The sequence below is a fragment of the Drosophila arizonae genome, chromosome 5 (assembly GCF_054131065.1).
Source record: "Drosophila arizonae isolate 15081-1271.41 chromosome 5, UAZ_ARI_1.0, whole genome shotgun sequence".
NCBI lineage: Eukaryota > Metazoa > Arthropoda > Insecta > Diptera > Drosophilidae > Drosophila > Drosophila arizonae.
In genome coordinates, this window is record NC_142925.1 from 25,305,646 (window position 1) to 25,321,102 (window position 15,457).

The 15,457-nt window shown below is 41.4% G+C and overlaps 1 protein-coding gene across 7 annotated transcripts in view; it reads left to right on the top strand.

Moving 5' to 3' along the window:
* Window positions 1-14,988: 14,988 nt before the first annotated feature.
* ths (thisbe) overlaps window positions 14,989-15,457 on the top strand; it is a 91,592-nt gene continuing 91,123 nt past the window's right edge. For 3 of the 7 annotated variants that reach the window (XM_089472253.1, XM_089472256.1, XM_018010307.2), the window contains exon 1: window positions 14,989-15,398. The gene's annotated coding sequence lies outside the window, so the exon portion shown is untranslated. The remainder of the gene's footprint in view (window positions 15,399-15,457) is intronic. The other 4 variants (XM_089472255.1, XM_089472261.1, XM_089472254.1 and 1 more) reach the window with 3 other exon arrangements.

The following is a 15,457-nucleotide window of genomic DNA, read 5'->3' on the forward strand; positions in this document are numbered from 1 at the left end:
CAGACATGTCTGCCATTTGCATGCAACAACAACAGCTGGGAGCAACAGCTAGAAGAGGAGCTGCAGCAACAACAACGGAAGCAGAGACTTGATTAAAATTTCATGGCGACGCATTTAGCATAATAAAAATAAATAAAAAGCCAAAAAGTGCCAACAATTTCGACCATAAATATGCAGCAACATTTTCGTGAGGCAACAACTCTCAGGGCGGCAACAGCAGCAACGGCAGCAGTTGTGCAAACTACATTAAATGTTGCACTCAGGAGAGGAAGGGAGCTCCTGCAGGAGGCGAGAAGCGCTTATGTGATTTTCACACTATTATCCTGTACCGTCTGCAACAAGGAGCTGAGTGAAAGTAATGGAAATCGCAATTTATTGTTGCTGTTGATGTTGCCGCCGCCAAAAGCCATTTTCCATTCTCACATTCTTAAGAATTTAAGAACAGCGTGGATACACAGACTTTCGGCTTCAAATGCAAATGGAGAACTTCACTTTTCCGCTTTTCCATTTTCCACTTTCTCAATTTCCACTAAAGTCTGTGAATTTAAGCAGCCTGCATAAATTTGACTCAGCCAGAAAGTGCTGGCCGGTTGCCGGTTGCCGGTTGCCGTTGCCATAAACTCATTGTCACATGGCTCAGATTTTACATTTTCTACAATTAATTTTCACATCGAGTGCTTTGACCTGACTAGCTGCATGTGACATGATACAGACGAGGGTTCTTCTTGCCATTGGCCTTTGTCGATAAGATTTACCTGTGTGTGAGGATTGTAGATTAGTTATTATAACTGCAAGCTCACATATCCCAATGAATGTCGCCAGCAGGGATTGCAGTTAGAATAGAGTAGAATGCCAAAATCCATTTGGATTGTCCTGAAGAGGGCATTCTATAATTAATTTAAGAGCGTTGCTTTCATTGCAAAGTAAGTTTTCATTACGTATTGTTACTTTAAGATAATTATTTATCTATCACCGTTCAAAATAGTCTGAAATTCATACGCAGCACCCTCTTAAGTTCTCATTCAAGAGAACATCAAACATTTACCAGGCGATAAATCTGCCATCGCATTGAATGAACGAACACAAATATAAGAATCTGTTATGTCAATCTTTCAATTAGTCTCCTGCGTCGCGCACTCAAAGAGAGAAAAACTTTTGCTTTATGTGCGAAACTTTTGTGGCAAATTGCTGCGGGTAGCCGTCATAATCTGAGCAGAAGCTGCAGTAATTGGGGACAATCCTGGTTGGATTCCTACAGCGGGCTCATAAATAATGACAAAGGATAAGCGACGAATTGAAATGGCTGCCAGGACCCAGCCAACCAGCAGCAGCAGCAGCAGCAGCAGCAGCAGCAGCAGATAATTGCCAAGCAATCAAACTTTATTGAAACATTCCAGCGAGCTCGACCCAAATGCGACCCCGAGCCTCACTCTGCTTCCCTGTAACTAAAAAGTCAGCCACTTGGCAACATGCCGTCCGCCAGGACGACCTCAATCTGGGCTTCTGTCTGCGTCTGGCAGACGCCGCGTCGCCTACAACGCGCAACAAAAGTCGCCACACAAATACACGCACAAGCACGCACAAACACACATACGAAATGAACAGATTCAATGAATGAATGAATGCGTAACTAAATTTGGGAGTGGGAATGGCTCATTCTGGCTCTTGGTTGGGTCACTTGTGCGGATTGGCCTCAGATTATTGTTTTCCTTTAAGTATTTATAGCAGCGAATTTAATATGTGCTTCCGTATTGATTCGTATTGGAAGACGGTAATTGATAGCCCTTGAACGTGGCTTAGCCGAAGCTCCTAACATAGCTATAGCTATAACTGTTCATGATTCGTCATGCCCTGCAGCACGTACTTACTTTAAATTATAATAAATAATTTCTATTCTTATATAATTACATGCCTTAATCAGCATTACGGTTTTCATTCTTTATTCGATGTATTTCTTTTTGGGTAGCTGTTATTTTGAAAAAGGAAAAGTCCGGATAATTGCTGTCACAGTGAGTTGAAGTAGAATCAGTTTCAAAAATCAATTTTAGCCCCCTACATTATAATTATAATACACTCCAGCCCATAGGCTCCATTGAGTTAATATCCAAGTCAGCTATCACAAACAGTTGCGCCACTTTCGAGAGCTCAAACCAAGTTATTGTCGTTCTCATGCAACTAAAAATAGTAACAGCGACTAATAATATGGAGTCAAATAGAAAGTCTGGGGGAATCTCATTTGGGGCGTGCTCTGCATAAAATGGCCGTCGCCGCCTCAGACGTCGACAAAATGGCGTCCAGGCACCGTTAAGTCGAGCTCAGAGTGGGAAATGACGCCAGAGTTCGCCTGTTCTGCGCGACCTTCAATCACGAGCAGGCGACGACGACTGTCAAAAAATATTATATATACTTCATGTGTATACATTCTGACTGGAAAGCCTTCTCTTATTGGAAGTGCATTGCGTCAGGCGCTTCGATGACGCCAACCGTAAAAGTTTGCGCCAAACAAACCCGTAAAGCTACACCTACTGAGGAATTTTTTTATCTTTGTTTGCAGACTCCGCAGCGTCAGCAGCCGAAGGGCCTCTTACGAGGGAAATCTCTGTGCAAAACGTATAATCTAGACGATGAACTGCAACTGGGGCAGGGCTGCTGAGAGAGGACCTCCACTCCTTCCCGTCGATACATCTGAAGGAGTCAACGTAAATATTTGCAAAATTTGGCAGGAATAGTAACCAAATATTATCAGGAACTATTTTTAACAGCATAATTGGATATTGCAATCTCGATCTTAGCCTTTATCTTAGCTTTTAATGTCAACACCTAAAGTGCAGATAGTTCAACTTTTCCACATTTATCTTAGAGCCTAGTATTTTATTTATATTATTGTATTATATATATATATAATAATAATAATCAAAATAAAAGTTTATAAGAGATCTGAATAATTTATTAACAAAGTACATATGTATATAGTTCTCTCCCTTTCTATCTCTCTCTCTCTCTCCCTCTCTCTCTCTCTACACTCCTAACACCACTCATTTGCTATGCAAGTGGGCCAAATAGCGGTTCAATATGCTGATACGAGTTGAAAGTCAATTTGCAAACCCTTTTTCAATGCGAAAGATCCAAGCGAAATGCAGCCTGTTAACTGCAATTGGTGCATGCCCTGTTGACCAGGCGGCCATAACTGGTAATGCAATTAGAGTCTAATAAGAAGCAAAACACTAACGCCAGGCGATGCATAAAATGCAGTAGTAATCGTCCAAAAAGATGCCGAGCAGCAGACGGAAGACAGAAGACTATGCGCAGGCAGCCTCCTCAGAAGATGAAAAGAACATGAAAGCGCAGCGGGCCACAAGGAGCAACCAGCAGCAGCAGCAGGCGAAACAACAACTACAACAACAACCACAACTGACTGCAGATAGCCATCTAGTTAGCCAACAAATTGCATAGACAGTAAAGTGGAAATCTAACACACAGTCGACCAAGGCCCGAGGGACTGGGCGGAGTTGCTGTGGTCGAGGGGGCTTTCGGCATTCGGCTTTAGCTAGCGGCATGAAATGGTGAGAAATTTTCACAAATTGCTCTTTGGCCAGAGTCGAGGCTTATCCAGTCGGCCAGCCAGCCAGTCAGTCGGCCGCTTTGCACAGATATGATTAGGAATTTAAATGCTTTTGAATTATTAAATTAGTAAATATGCAACGCCCGGCTAGATCCAACTTCAATCGGGACTCAGGCTGCGATCTGTGCAGTTGTTGCAGGTGCAGCTGCTGCGCAGACGCAGCCACGAATAACAGCAGAAAGAAAGAAAAAACCAGTTAAAAGTCCATTAAAACGCCAGAGAGAGCTAGCCTGGAGTGCTATAAACGCGAGTGAGAAGCGATAGATACCCTGTAGAGAGCTTTGCCCAATTATAAAGAGATTCACAAAATATTCATTCGCACAGACAGAGGAAGAATTGGCAGGAAATGTAAGAAACATTCGATTTCCGTATATCTTTAATATATCTTCTCTGGTTTACAGGGTGTCTCGATAGTCGAGACCTATGCTGTGCCGCTACGCCTTAGTCAGAGGCCGCCTATTCTTCAATCTCCTGCTCGTTGTTTGGCTCGTTTTGTTCTTGTTCGACGTTGTTGCTTTTGTTGTAATTACACGCCGCCGAACGCCCGCCCCAGTCGCAGTTGCGCAGTCTGTCTCCATCTCCGTCTCCATGTCCGTCTCCATCTCCTTCTCAATCTCAGTCTCTGCCGCTGGCCCCGCTTTATGCTGCGTGTAATCGAATCTATCAATCTATAAGATAAATCTTATTTTCTAATCTTGTTATCGTGCGCATGCGCCCCGTCCAACACAAATTGCCAGTCTCCTTCGGTGCGGACCTGCATCACGGCCCAGTCGGAGGCTCGTGGCGGCCTTTGTATCGCGCTTCTACTTAACTTGTCCGCTTCGCAGTTGGTCATTGAACAGCGCCAAGTCGGCTACCCAGCTGGAGCTGGAGTTGGGGCTGGGGATGGAGCTGAAGCTGAAGGCGTCCACATTTTGGCTATGGCCATGGTATTTTCGTTCGCCTCCTCCGCAGCCGCCCGCAAGCGATCAAGTCGAAGAAACTAGTGCATAAATTGGCATAAGTGGACAGCTGAGGTGGAAAATGTTATAGCTGGATTTTCGGTTATGCTTAATGCAACTGTTGCCTCAGAGCTCCACTGGACACAGGTGGGTGAGAATGCGCTAGAACTTCAACTGAACTCAACTGGTCGAACAAGCAAAGCCCTGCTGCTCTTAGATTACAGCAATACAGAACAGACAGTTCCTGTACAGCTTCCATGAGCATAAGGTACAACCAGATATAAAAACTTAAATTATAATTAATTGAATTTTGTTTTATTTTTTAAATTTTAAGAGGACTCTAAATTCACATTGATATTACAATGTGTGTGTGAAAGATGTTATAAAAGATGTGTGGTTGGACTGATGTGAGAACGATAAAAGATTGGACATGATATAAGGCATATGAACTAGAACGAGTGTGGTGACATCGCAAGGGAAGAATGCGGTCCGGAATTTATGCTGATTTGAGTATGTATATGAAAGGACGCATATTACAAAAGCAAGTGATTATGCAAGTGGGTTCAGATGAGATGAGTGCTTAGGGTTCGGTTTGATAGCAGAGTCCAAGGATTATGCTGATGACACAGTTCAGTTTCACGGCCTTCATGATGTCATCATTGCTGGCAAATGGCAAACCAATGAAACGTTTTATAATGCGGTGTTCAGTTGATTTTAAATTCTTTAATAAGTAAGGAGTAGCGATTCCTCAATGGAGCACCTGTATCTCTATGCAAGCTAAATTAATGATTTGTGAAGGTACATATAATATTCTGAATATGTTTTCGCCAAATATTACATATTACATATTATAATACTCTAATTCTTTTATATAATTTTATTGTATCAAATGTTTCATTAATTTTTTGTTAATATTTAACAAAGAAGAAAATAAAGCTAAATCCCAATTTAAATTACGAGTCTGTGCCATAAGAAATGACTGTTGACCAACTTGAAATTAAAGCTAAATGAAATGGGTATTTCCATAATCTAAATAGTCAGACCCTTGACTGAGCAACAGCTGAAGCAAGCAATGATGACAGTCCTACTAGCGCCGAAAGAGGTAGCACTAAAAATAGACGAAACATATTTATAACCACTTGGGACTGAAGCGAAGGGCACCCGAGGAACGGCCACGAGGCCAAGTAGCAGCACTCTGCGAAAATGAAGAAGCGGCATGCAAAGAAGCAAAGCCCATCAAAGGGGTAGAGAGAGAGAGAGAGAGAGAGAGAGAGAGAGGGAAAACGGAAAAGCAATTAAGCTCGAGATTAATTTACGCGCGCTTGAAACATTTAACACAAATATTAAGAAACACAAATAAACGGCAAAAGATGGTCAACTGGGTGCCCAAGTCAGATCTGAAACTAGCGCACTCAGAAGACGAAATCAGAACTGTTTTCGTTTTCTTTTTTTATAGAGCTTTAATACCCTGTAAATTATTGAACTCTATGTGAAGTATGTGCATTTCCAATATATGATTGAGATTTCTTGATAAGCTGACTGTTTTTTCTGACCCGAGATAAAGGAAGTTAAGAGATCGACTACTATATACATATACATATCTATTTTTAAGAGGAAATGTTTTCTTTAAGTGTAACTCAGATGCTCCACAAAACTCTTGCTATGTTTCAGTTCCAGACAGGGTATTTTTTTAGTCATATGTCTTTAACTCTTTAAGCTTCCAAGTGAACATTCAAAAGTTCTGTTGATTGAAAAAGATGAAAAGTGCAAGAAATGCGCTGCACTATTGGCAGCTGGACAAACCGAAAAAAAAGATAGAGCAAATAAGAGCGAGACCGAGAGGTTCATAAAGCGAAAGACAGAGAGAGAGCGACAGAGAGAGAGAGAGAGAGAGAGAGATAGAGGCGTAGGAATCAATGGAACTGCAGAACTCACGGACAGAGGTAGGCAATATTTAAACTAAAACGAACAAAAGATGTAAAGCGAAGCCGACACGATCATCGAATGGTCAATATATGTATATATATAAATATATATATATATATATATATATATATATATATATATATATATATATATATATGTATATATATATATATATATATATATATATATATATATATATATATATATATATATATATATATATATATATATATATATATGTATATTTATATACACTTCAAGGTATATGTATGTGGACTCCCTGTTTGTATACTTGGCTGATGATGACGATGATGTTGTTGTTGCTGTCGTTTCTGTTTTTGTTTTGTTTGTTGTTGTTTGCCTGGCCGGAGCTCACTGACGCCAAGGAATGAGAAGGCGAACTGCAACTGCAACTGAAAATGGTTGCCAGGTTTTGAGGAAGGCGTCGTACCGTAACATGTTTACTTAACGAATGCGCCCGGAGCCAACCGCCGCCCGTGCCTCTCTGCTCCACTCCCTTGCACACCTCTCTCTCTCTCTCCCTCTCTTTTTAGTGGGAGCCACGTATAAGCCACTTGAGCGCTGGCCACGGAACTGACCAGTGGATGGGGTTGCCAACGGAGGTCAAGTGCAGCTTTTTAATATTTTCAGTTGCTGCTTCTTTATTCCCCTTTCTGTTTCAATCTCACAGACTGTTCTGTTTGAATATTGAGTTATGCGAGTGGAAGCTGTCGTCATCACAGTAGAGGGTGGTCTCCTAAGCCGACTGCCGCTGCAAGCAGAAGGATGCGCCTTACGCTTCGACTCTTAAATACATAGTCACCTCTATGTGTGTAAACAGCTTTTCTGTAAGGATAGCGACGCCTTTTCGCAGACTAATAACCCACAATATTTTCAATACAATTGTGGATAGTTCGCAATGTCTCGAAAAATGGCTTACATTGTTAAATCAATTTCACGAAACTTAAATATGGTTATGGTCTCCATCAATTTACATAAATTAATTTATGTCTTATTTTTATACCCTGAACCCATTGAAAATGGGAAATCAGGGTATAATGGTTTTGTGAAAAGTATGTAACAGGCAGAAGGAATCATCGCAGACCCCATAAAGTATATATATTCTTGATCAGGACGACGAGCTGAGTCGATATAGCCCTGTCCGTCTGTCCGTCCGTCCGTCCGTATGAGCAAAAGGATCTCAGAAGATACAAGAGCTAGAGAGCTGAAATTTGGCATGCATACTCGTGTATACCATAGGCAGTACAAGTTTGCTTTATTTTTTCGATAACGTATCCGATAACTTTTTATCGAGAATAATCGAAAAATCGACATTGTTTTTTCAGCCTAATTTGAACACTTTTAGACCTGGAGACTTCAAATTTGAGTTGTATATAAAGTTAATGGATTTTGCAATTTACAGATTTTGGATACCACGCCCCTTTATAGGAATGATAGGAAAATATAGATTTGAATATAGCCGTTAATATATATTAGTGCCTTCTGGTTATACCTATTCAATCCAAAATCCGAAGCAGACCTAATTAACTCATATTAAGAATAATATTATATTCATGCTTTTCTCTTAAATGCAAATATTCCGTGCCCATCAGAAAGATATATGAAAGCAATTTTTTCTCCATTGAAGGGAAAAATGTTGAATTCTATATCATTATATCAAATAATTTTAATTCTAATAATAATAAGGTCAGTGGAAAAAGCAACTGAAGAGACTCTTGGAACAAACGTAATAAAATGTATAATAGTATAGTTATTGAGCTTAAATAGACAATATGAAATTTTCTACATACATAAATATTTATGTTGGAAGTTCCTGCTTCTCGTAGATCTTACAAGTCACATCATTTTACAACGAAAAACCCATAGAAATGGCGAATACGTAAGTCAAACTCGAACATAAATCAAGTGCAGAGGAAAAGCGCGCTGTCAGTCAAAGGCTAGACCCATAAAAAACGCTTAGCAATAAAAATATATAGAAACGGCTATAGTGAATTATTGTAGAGCTAGCCAAAGTTCTAGACCTGAAAGCGACACCTTCCATACATCGAGAAACGCGCAAATGTTGTTAAACAATTAAAATACTTTAAATATATATTTATAGACTTATGCATAGATATGTATGTGCGAGGGCTGTTGAAACAATATCGGACATTATTCGGTTCTCCGATGTATTCCAATGAGCGATACTTGTAAGATAATTTGATTCTAAAACGTGAATCTTGTCGCTGAAAAGTCCATGAAATGACGATCAGGTCGAGGAACTTGAAGTGATTCGACGATTAAAGGATTGATTGAATCAAGTGCAAAATTTCTAATGGTTATTTCATTGAAAGCGACACAATTGAAATTGAAGAATAAATAAAGAAAATATAAATTGCAATACTTCTAAGACAGACCTCGGGCATACGTTAAAGTTACCCAAGGGCCTGTGCCTGTGCCTGTGTGGAGGCGAATCCCCGTTCGAGGCAGTCGTCAGGCAAAGCCAATAAACTGTTGTTTATTTTCGTTGGCGTCGGCGTCGTAGCAGCGCATAAATACATCCATCAAGCCCTGGCAGAGGTAAATGCTGCAGTGCATCAGCTCCAGCTCCAGCTACAGCTACAGCCTGGGCCTCTGCGTCGGCAATTTATCTTTGAAATCAGCGTCTGTCTCGTTTTTTTGTAATTAGATACGCGCTTCGCAGCGGCGACCCACACATCCCCCCACAACTACAACAACCACTACAACTTGAGCAGGTGAAACGCTGCCTCGCAATCTTGCTCGTTTTATTTTTTGTGGGCGTGGCTGTCATAGGCGCACAGAATTAAGTTATACACAAAACGCCAAGAATGCAAGAACGCAGCTAGAGTTGCCCACTTTCATTTGCAACGGCGACTGCAGCAAACTGCGTCTGTGACTTTGCATGCGCAATCAGCACAATGCCGGCTCCGAGCGACCACACCCCGCCGCATAACAGCCGCCCCGGCCACGCCGCAGCCCTCGCCGGGCCTCTTCACAGTTGTTGAGGTGCTAAAATGCAAACGCAAATAGCTAAAGTCCAGCCATGGACACCATCTGCGAATGCAACTGCAACTGCAACTGCAACTCTGAAAGTGCATTAACAACTGTTGCAAGCCTGGTCAAAGCAGTTGACTTGCGATGCACTGCGAGAAGAAAGAGAAATAACTTTGATTCGAACATCTAAGCTATTGTTAATTATTTTACGTAAATACAAATTTATAGCACAGAAAATTGTTTCAAATAACTCTATATTATTAATTGTCATTGATAAAAATGGAATACTTGTATATTTAAATTAATATTAAAACTTTAATTTTTTTAGTATAATAAAGTATCCAAGATTATGGATAAACAAGCAATAAAAAACAATCATTAAATAATGACTTTGCGTATTTTCACAATAAATCATCACTAATTTTACTTTGCCTAAATTTGCAATACTATATACACCCCTATATTTGCTCAGTGTATTACAACTGACGGCAAAAATTCTTCACTAAATTGCGTTTTAGACAGAGTCTCAATGGGTCAACATCTAATTGTAAGATATTTAGGGTAAACAATAGGCTTAATTGAAATGTTGAGATCATCTTTAACTGATCTGCTGATCATTATTTCGCGCTGAAGCGCAGCAATTCCGGAAACCCTATTCTAAGTAATTGAGTACACACACTGAAAGTAAAAGCTTGCACTACAGCCGCTGGACCACTACGAAAAACTCATTGGACGCAGGTCAAGAAAACAAGCTAAAATGCAAATCATGGTCGAAGCAAAATATTTGATCAATTACCAATTCAAAAATATTGACACGCTCAAACGTTGACAGCTAGCTGGCCGCTACGAAACTCCGATGCAGTAGACGCGGCAGATGCGAAAACTGACAGGCAACTATGGAAATACAACAAATACAATAAAGAGTTATGGAAATAGGCAACACTAAGTGTTAGAAAACAAAACGTTAACTTTTAGCCAGAAAGAGGCAACAGTAGTTGCCGGCCCTCCGCCCCTTCAGGGGCTGCTGTAAATTGAACGTGTAATGAAAATGAGGCTGTACTAACTGATGTCTGAAGACTGCGTGCTCAGGTGCCGGATCCAAGTGTCGAGTATCGTATATCGAGACGCGCGGCTCATCGTGTCTCCCGTGTCCCAGGTCCCGGGTCTCGGATCTCGAGTCTCGGGTCGCGAGCATCGAGTCTGGGGTTTCTCGGATCTCATCTCTAAACGACAGTCATGCGGCGCGTTGTTGACGCGGCATAATGAGTTATTAGAAAACGTTTAATAATTTGCATAAATCAACAGCCAATGCTGTAAGCATGTGCGACCGTACAAATATTATGCGTGGAATTTGACAACAAAAAAAAAGCAAAAAAAAAATCCAATAGAGGAATATAAAGCAAAAATAAACTGCCATCTGGTATTCGTTTGCCGTTTATAGGCTTTTCGACAAGTTAGTCAAAAATAAATAAATGAAACAATTAAAATACTTGCATTGACATGAATAAGCCGTAATACCCTTATAAATAATCTAATCTTATATTATACTTATTGAAACAGATGAAAATGATCTGTCTCCTTTGAGACATAATATCTTATATCATAATCTTCGTATTTACATCATTCTTGATTGTACAAATAATTCTGATGATGAAAGTAGACGGAAAGTGAGGGAGAGAAAGAGAGAGAGCAAGTTGATTGATTCAAGTAGTATTCATTCACATAACATTTATTTGTCAGCTTAAATTATTCTAGCTTTCAATCGCATTCATCTCAAAGAATTTACTAATGAGTGGGCACCTATAAATTCTCAATTTGTGATTGGAGCTATCCATTGTTAGGGTACCTGTGACATTTATGATATGCGCAGTTGCCAAAAGCAAACGAATGCGCGAATATCATTTCGATTTATTTTTAACATTCGCTTGGGAATTTCATGCGCAAATAAATCAAATAAAATCAAAATCCGTTTTGTTGCCCTAAAAGTTTTGCCTTTGTTTTGATTGCTTTGAGATTACTGTAAAACTTATGAATGAATTGTGAGATACTAGTCTAGCTATCTCAATCACGACTCTTGTGTATTTGTAGAAATTAGATAAGCGAGTCGACTTCTGAAGTCAGCCAATCAGATTTGATGAACCGTCTCAGGTAGTTGTATTATTGATTTCTTATATTTCCAATATTTCCTGCAGCTAAAGTGGGCGCTAGAGATAATCTGCGATTTAATTGTGGCGTCTCAAGTGAAAGCTACGAATGCTTTATAGACGTTGTACAGAAATATTAAAGATTCCGATAAGAGCAATAGTAGTACTTATCATTATCAATAGCAATACTCCCAATAAAAATAAGAAGTTCAAAAGAACTGATACTATTATAAGTTCTGTTACTATTATTATTATTATTAAATAACTCTACCATATTATTTATTTCGGTAGCAGTTATTTGACAGGTGCTACTACAACTTTACTATTAACACTACTTCCTTAGTTAATTCTTTTGGTTCTACTAGTTCTACCTATTAGCACTACCGAATTGACTAGTAATACTACTACTATTTAAAACATTTAATACTACTACTACAAGTTTTATTATAAAAATATACTAAGTACCACTAATTAATTATTAACAATTGTACTTGTACCAGTACTACTAGTTTGCCCAGTAGTACTGCTTATTGTTATTACTACTAAAGTCAACTACTTTTAATCCTTATTCTACATCAACTACAATTACGAAATTTTTTAAAACTAGGAATATTCATAATTTGTTAGTATATTATGATTGTCATTATTGATTTTTCTCCAACAGATGTTGCTCGCTTCTAATTATCCAAATATATTCATTTTTGTTTCTATAAGATGCTATTGTGAGTTGAGCGGCGCTGAAGGCATTTATGGAATTTGAATCTAGTCAGATCTTTTACACACACACACACACACACACACACATACACTCACTCACCTGCAGAGCTTATAGGCAATGCGATTTTAACAAGGTGCGATAAACAACAAATTAATGGCCCGGCACGACGACAGCCACCACTGGATGAGCTCTCGCTATCGTTGGTGGCTTTTGTCTCATAGCACCAGCAGTTGGCGCCGGAGCCAAAGGGCTTTGGCATTTGGATCTGGAGATGAAGTTTAAGCTGGGAGACTGAGCCTGGGACTGGGACTGGGACTGGGCTACGGCTCTCGGTTCCGACGAACAATTCATAATTGTCATTTATTTATTGCTCAGATATTGCGTGCTGGATTTTACGGGCGCTTATTAAAATGAATTTTTCAACACCCCTCCCAGACAGCGGCTACTCGCCCCCTCCAGCTATCCGACAGATGCGACTGCGGCTGGGCCTATCTGATAGGCAATTTGATCGAAAGCTTCGATATGTGAGAGCTCCACGCACCACAGCCCGCGCGCTCTTTTCTCGGCGGTTCGCATTTTTTTATTACAAGACCGCACACCACCCGCTGCGCATGCGTGTAACTTTTTTTCTGATATTTTGTTTTTCCTCTTGTTCTTCGGGTTTTATGATGCAAGACTCTCGGTGTCCTTCGGCGAAGCCGTTCCTTTTGTTGTGGCGGGTGGTGCGGCGCCCCACTGCGCCTGCCCCTTGGCCCGTGGTCAACAGTGGTTGGGCTGGTGGCTGTGCTTGTGGTTTCGTTTCGCCAATTTGTTACTCTCCGCTACGTGTTCACACCATTAAGCCGGCAGACTTTTGTTTGTGCTGCTCAAATGAATAGCGCATGTTCGGGCTAAAGATCTATGATTAATGACACGCAGCTATCGCACTCGTAATGCTGTCAATATATCACAAAACACCTATATATGCATAGCCGATTGTACTCGGAGGCCCACTCTCCTCCCCCCTCCCCCTGCAGTTGTGCGTGTGTGCGGGCATCGCGTGAGCAATCAGCGCATTGTGGCTGCATCGATGATCCTGTCCCAGTCCAATGCCAATGCCAACTGCCACGCCACTGCTGGCAATGCTATTGACATAATGCTGCAACATGTTGCTGCTGCGTTGCTGTTGCAGCCAACCTCAAACCTGTTGTTGCATGTCCGACTCTGTCCACAGCCCACATGACGGCCGTATCGCATGCGAGAGCGTGCTCGATAGACAATGTTACATTCGGCTCAAAGGGTAAGCAGCTACCCCTAGGTTTCAGAGAGTGAGAGAGTGACAGAGAGGAAGAGAGAGATGGCGAAGTAAAAGAGAAATAGTAAGAGACACCAAGAGTCTGAAAGAGATGGGGCTACTGTCCGCTGCCCAAAGGTGACCAGCTGGCATTCGGAATTCCTAACGGGTAAAATCGTTTGAAAATTACAATAGCTATTGGCTATAAAAGAAAAGATAAATGTTGCAGTGAAATAATATTACAGCCAATTATGGACTTCTAACTTGTCGAGAGAAAAACAACCATAAATTTAAAGACTTTTAATTATTTCAAATATTGCTTATTAATAATATAAATTTAACGAATCCCAAAATTTAAAAAAAAAATTATAAATCGGGAATAATTAACCTATTATTTCTTTTAAGAAAAAGAAGAACTTCTGTTAACTCTTGTATTCCATTTTACTTTTGTATTCCAGCATTTAAGATTCAAAGCTCTATTATTTCGCTTATTGTGTGTTCACTGTAATCATGCAAACGGTCACCCCGTCAGCATTGCGACATTACGTGCTACTTCTATGGTCTTTCGAATGGAAAGCAACCCCTAGCAGTCGACCCCTCCCACCCCACGATATGTTGGGCCTGAGCAAGAGCATGGCGTAAGACTAATATTATTGCATGCGATTTTCATGCTAAGCCGCATTGACCGTTATGTGGGCGCAGCCATCCCCCCTCCCCCTTGCTTGACTCTCTCTCAGCTTTACCCTCGCTGACTCGCTCTTCTTGCACACTTCCGCATAATGCTTAAGAGAGCCCATATAACTCTTTTCTTCTCTCTCCCGCTCTCTGGCTCTCTTTGGTGCAACTGTGCTGCGTTGATAGCGGCAATAGCGGCAATAGCGAAGCTTTCTCTTGGCTCGGGCTCGGGCTCCTGGCCAGAAGCTGAATTGCAATCGACTCGCTCGCGCGCTGCTCTGGTTTCGGCTCTTCGTTTCTTGTTGTTATTAGCCTCAAGTGGCGTGCACACACACACACACTCACACACACGCACATGCACGCAAACACACACATGTCGCAGTAGCCACCCAGTCCCTGCCCCCGAACGCCCTGCCCACTGCCAGAGCAGGCGACGCAGCTGACGCTGGCCGGTCTCTGTGTCCGTCTCCGCTTGCGCCGCCCTCTCCTGCTGCGTATGCTTCTGCTGCCGTCTCCTGCTGCCCCACTGTACGCGCTCTCGCTGTGTCTCTGCCTCTCCGTCTCACTGCCTCGCTGCCTCGCTGCATCGCTGCCTCTCTCTCGCTCCGTCACACTCTCTCGCTTAGTGTGGGTCTCTTCCTATAAGAAACCAACGCCAGCGCCCGGCTCTGCCTGGTCGGCCAGTTTTGCATCGCATTTAGTGGGGTTCACAACAAAAACCGCAGCCGCGAGTCAAAGTCGAGTCGAGAATCGAATGCGAATATGTGAATGTCTCGCCGTCTCGCGTGTATATTCGTATCACTTAACACTAACAATTTCTACGGTCACCCCGAGCTTAATTAATTAATAACATTTTCTGTGCGCATTCAGTGGGAGCAGCGTCAGTCCAATTAAATTAGTCACGGCTCATCAAAGTCCAATGCAAATTCACTTAAACAATCAAATTATGACTAACTAATAGACAATCCTCTGGACTTGTGTGTGCTCACCTACGTATGAGTGTGTGCCTGTGAGTGTGTGTGTGTGTGTGTGTGTGTGTGTGTGTGTGTGTGTTTGGTGAACACCTTGCTGACCAGACTTCTCGGTAATGACTAGACTAGCTGTAAACAATTAGTGTGTGGGACGGGAGCTAGGGGTAGGGCG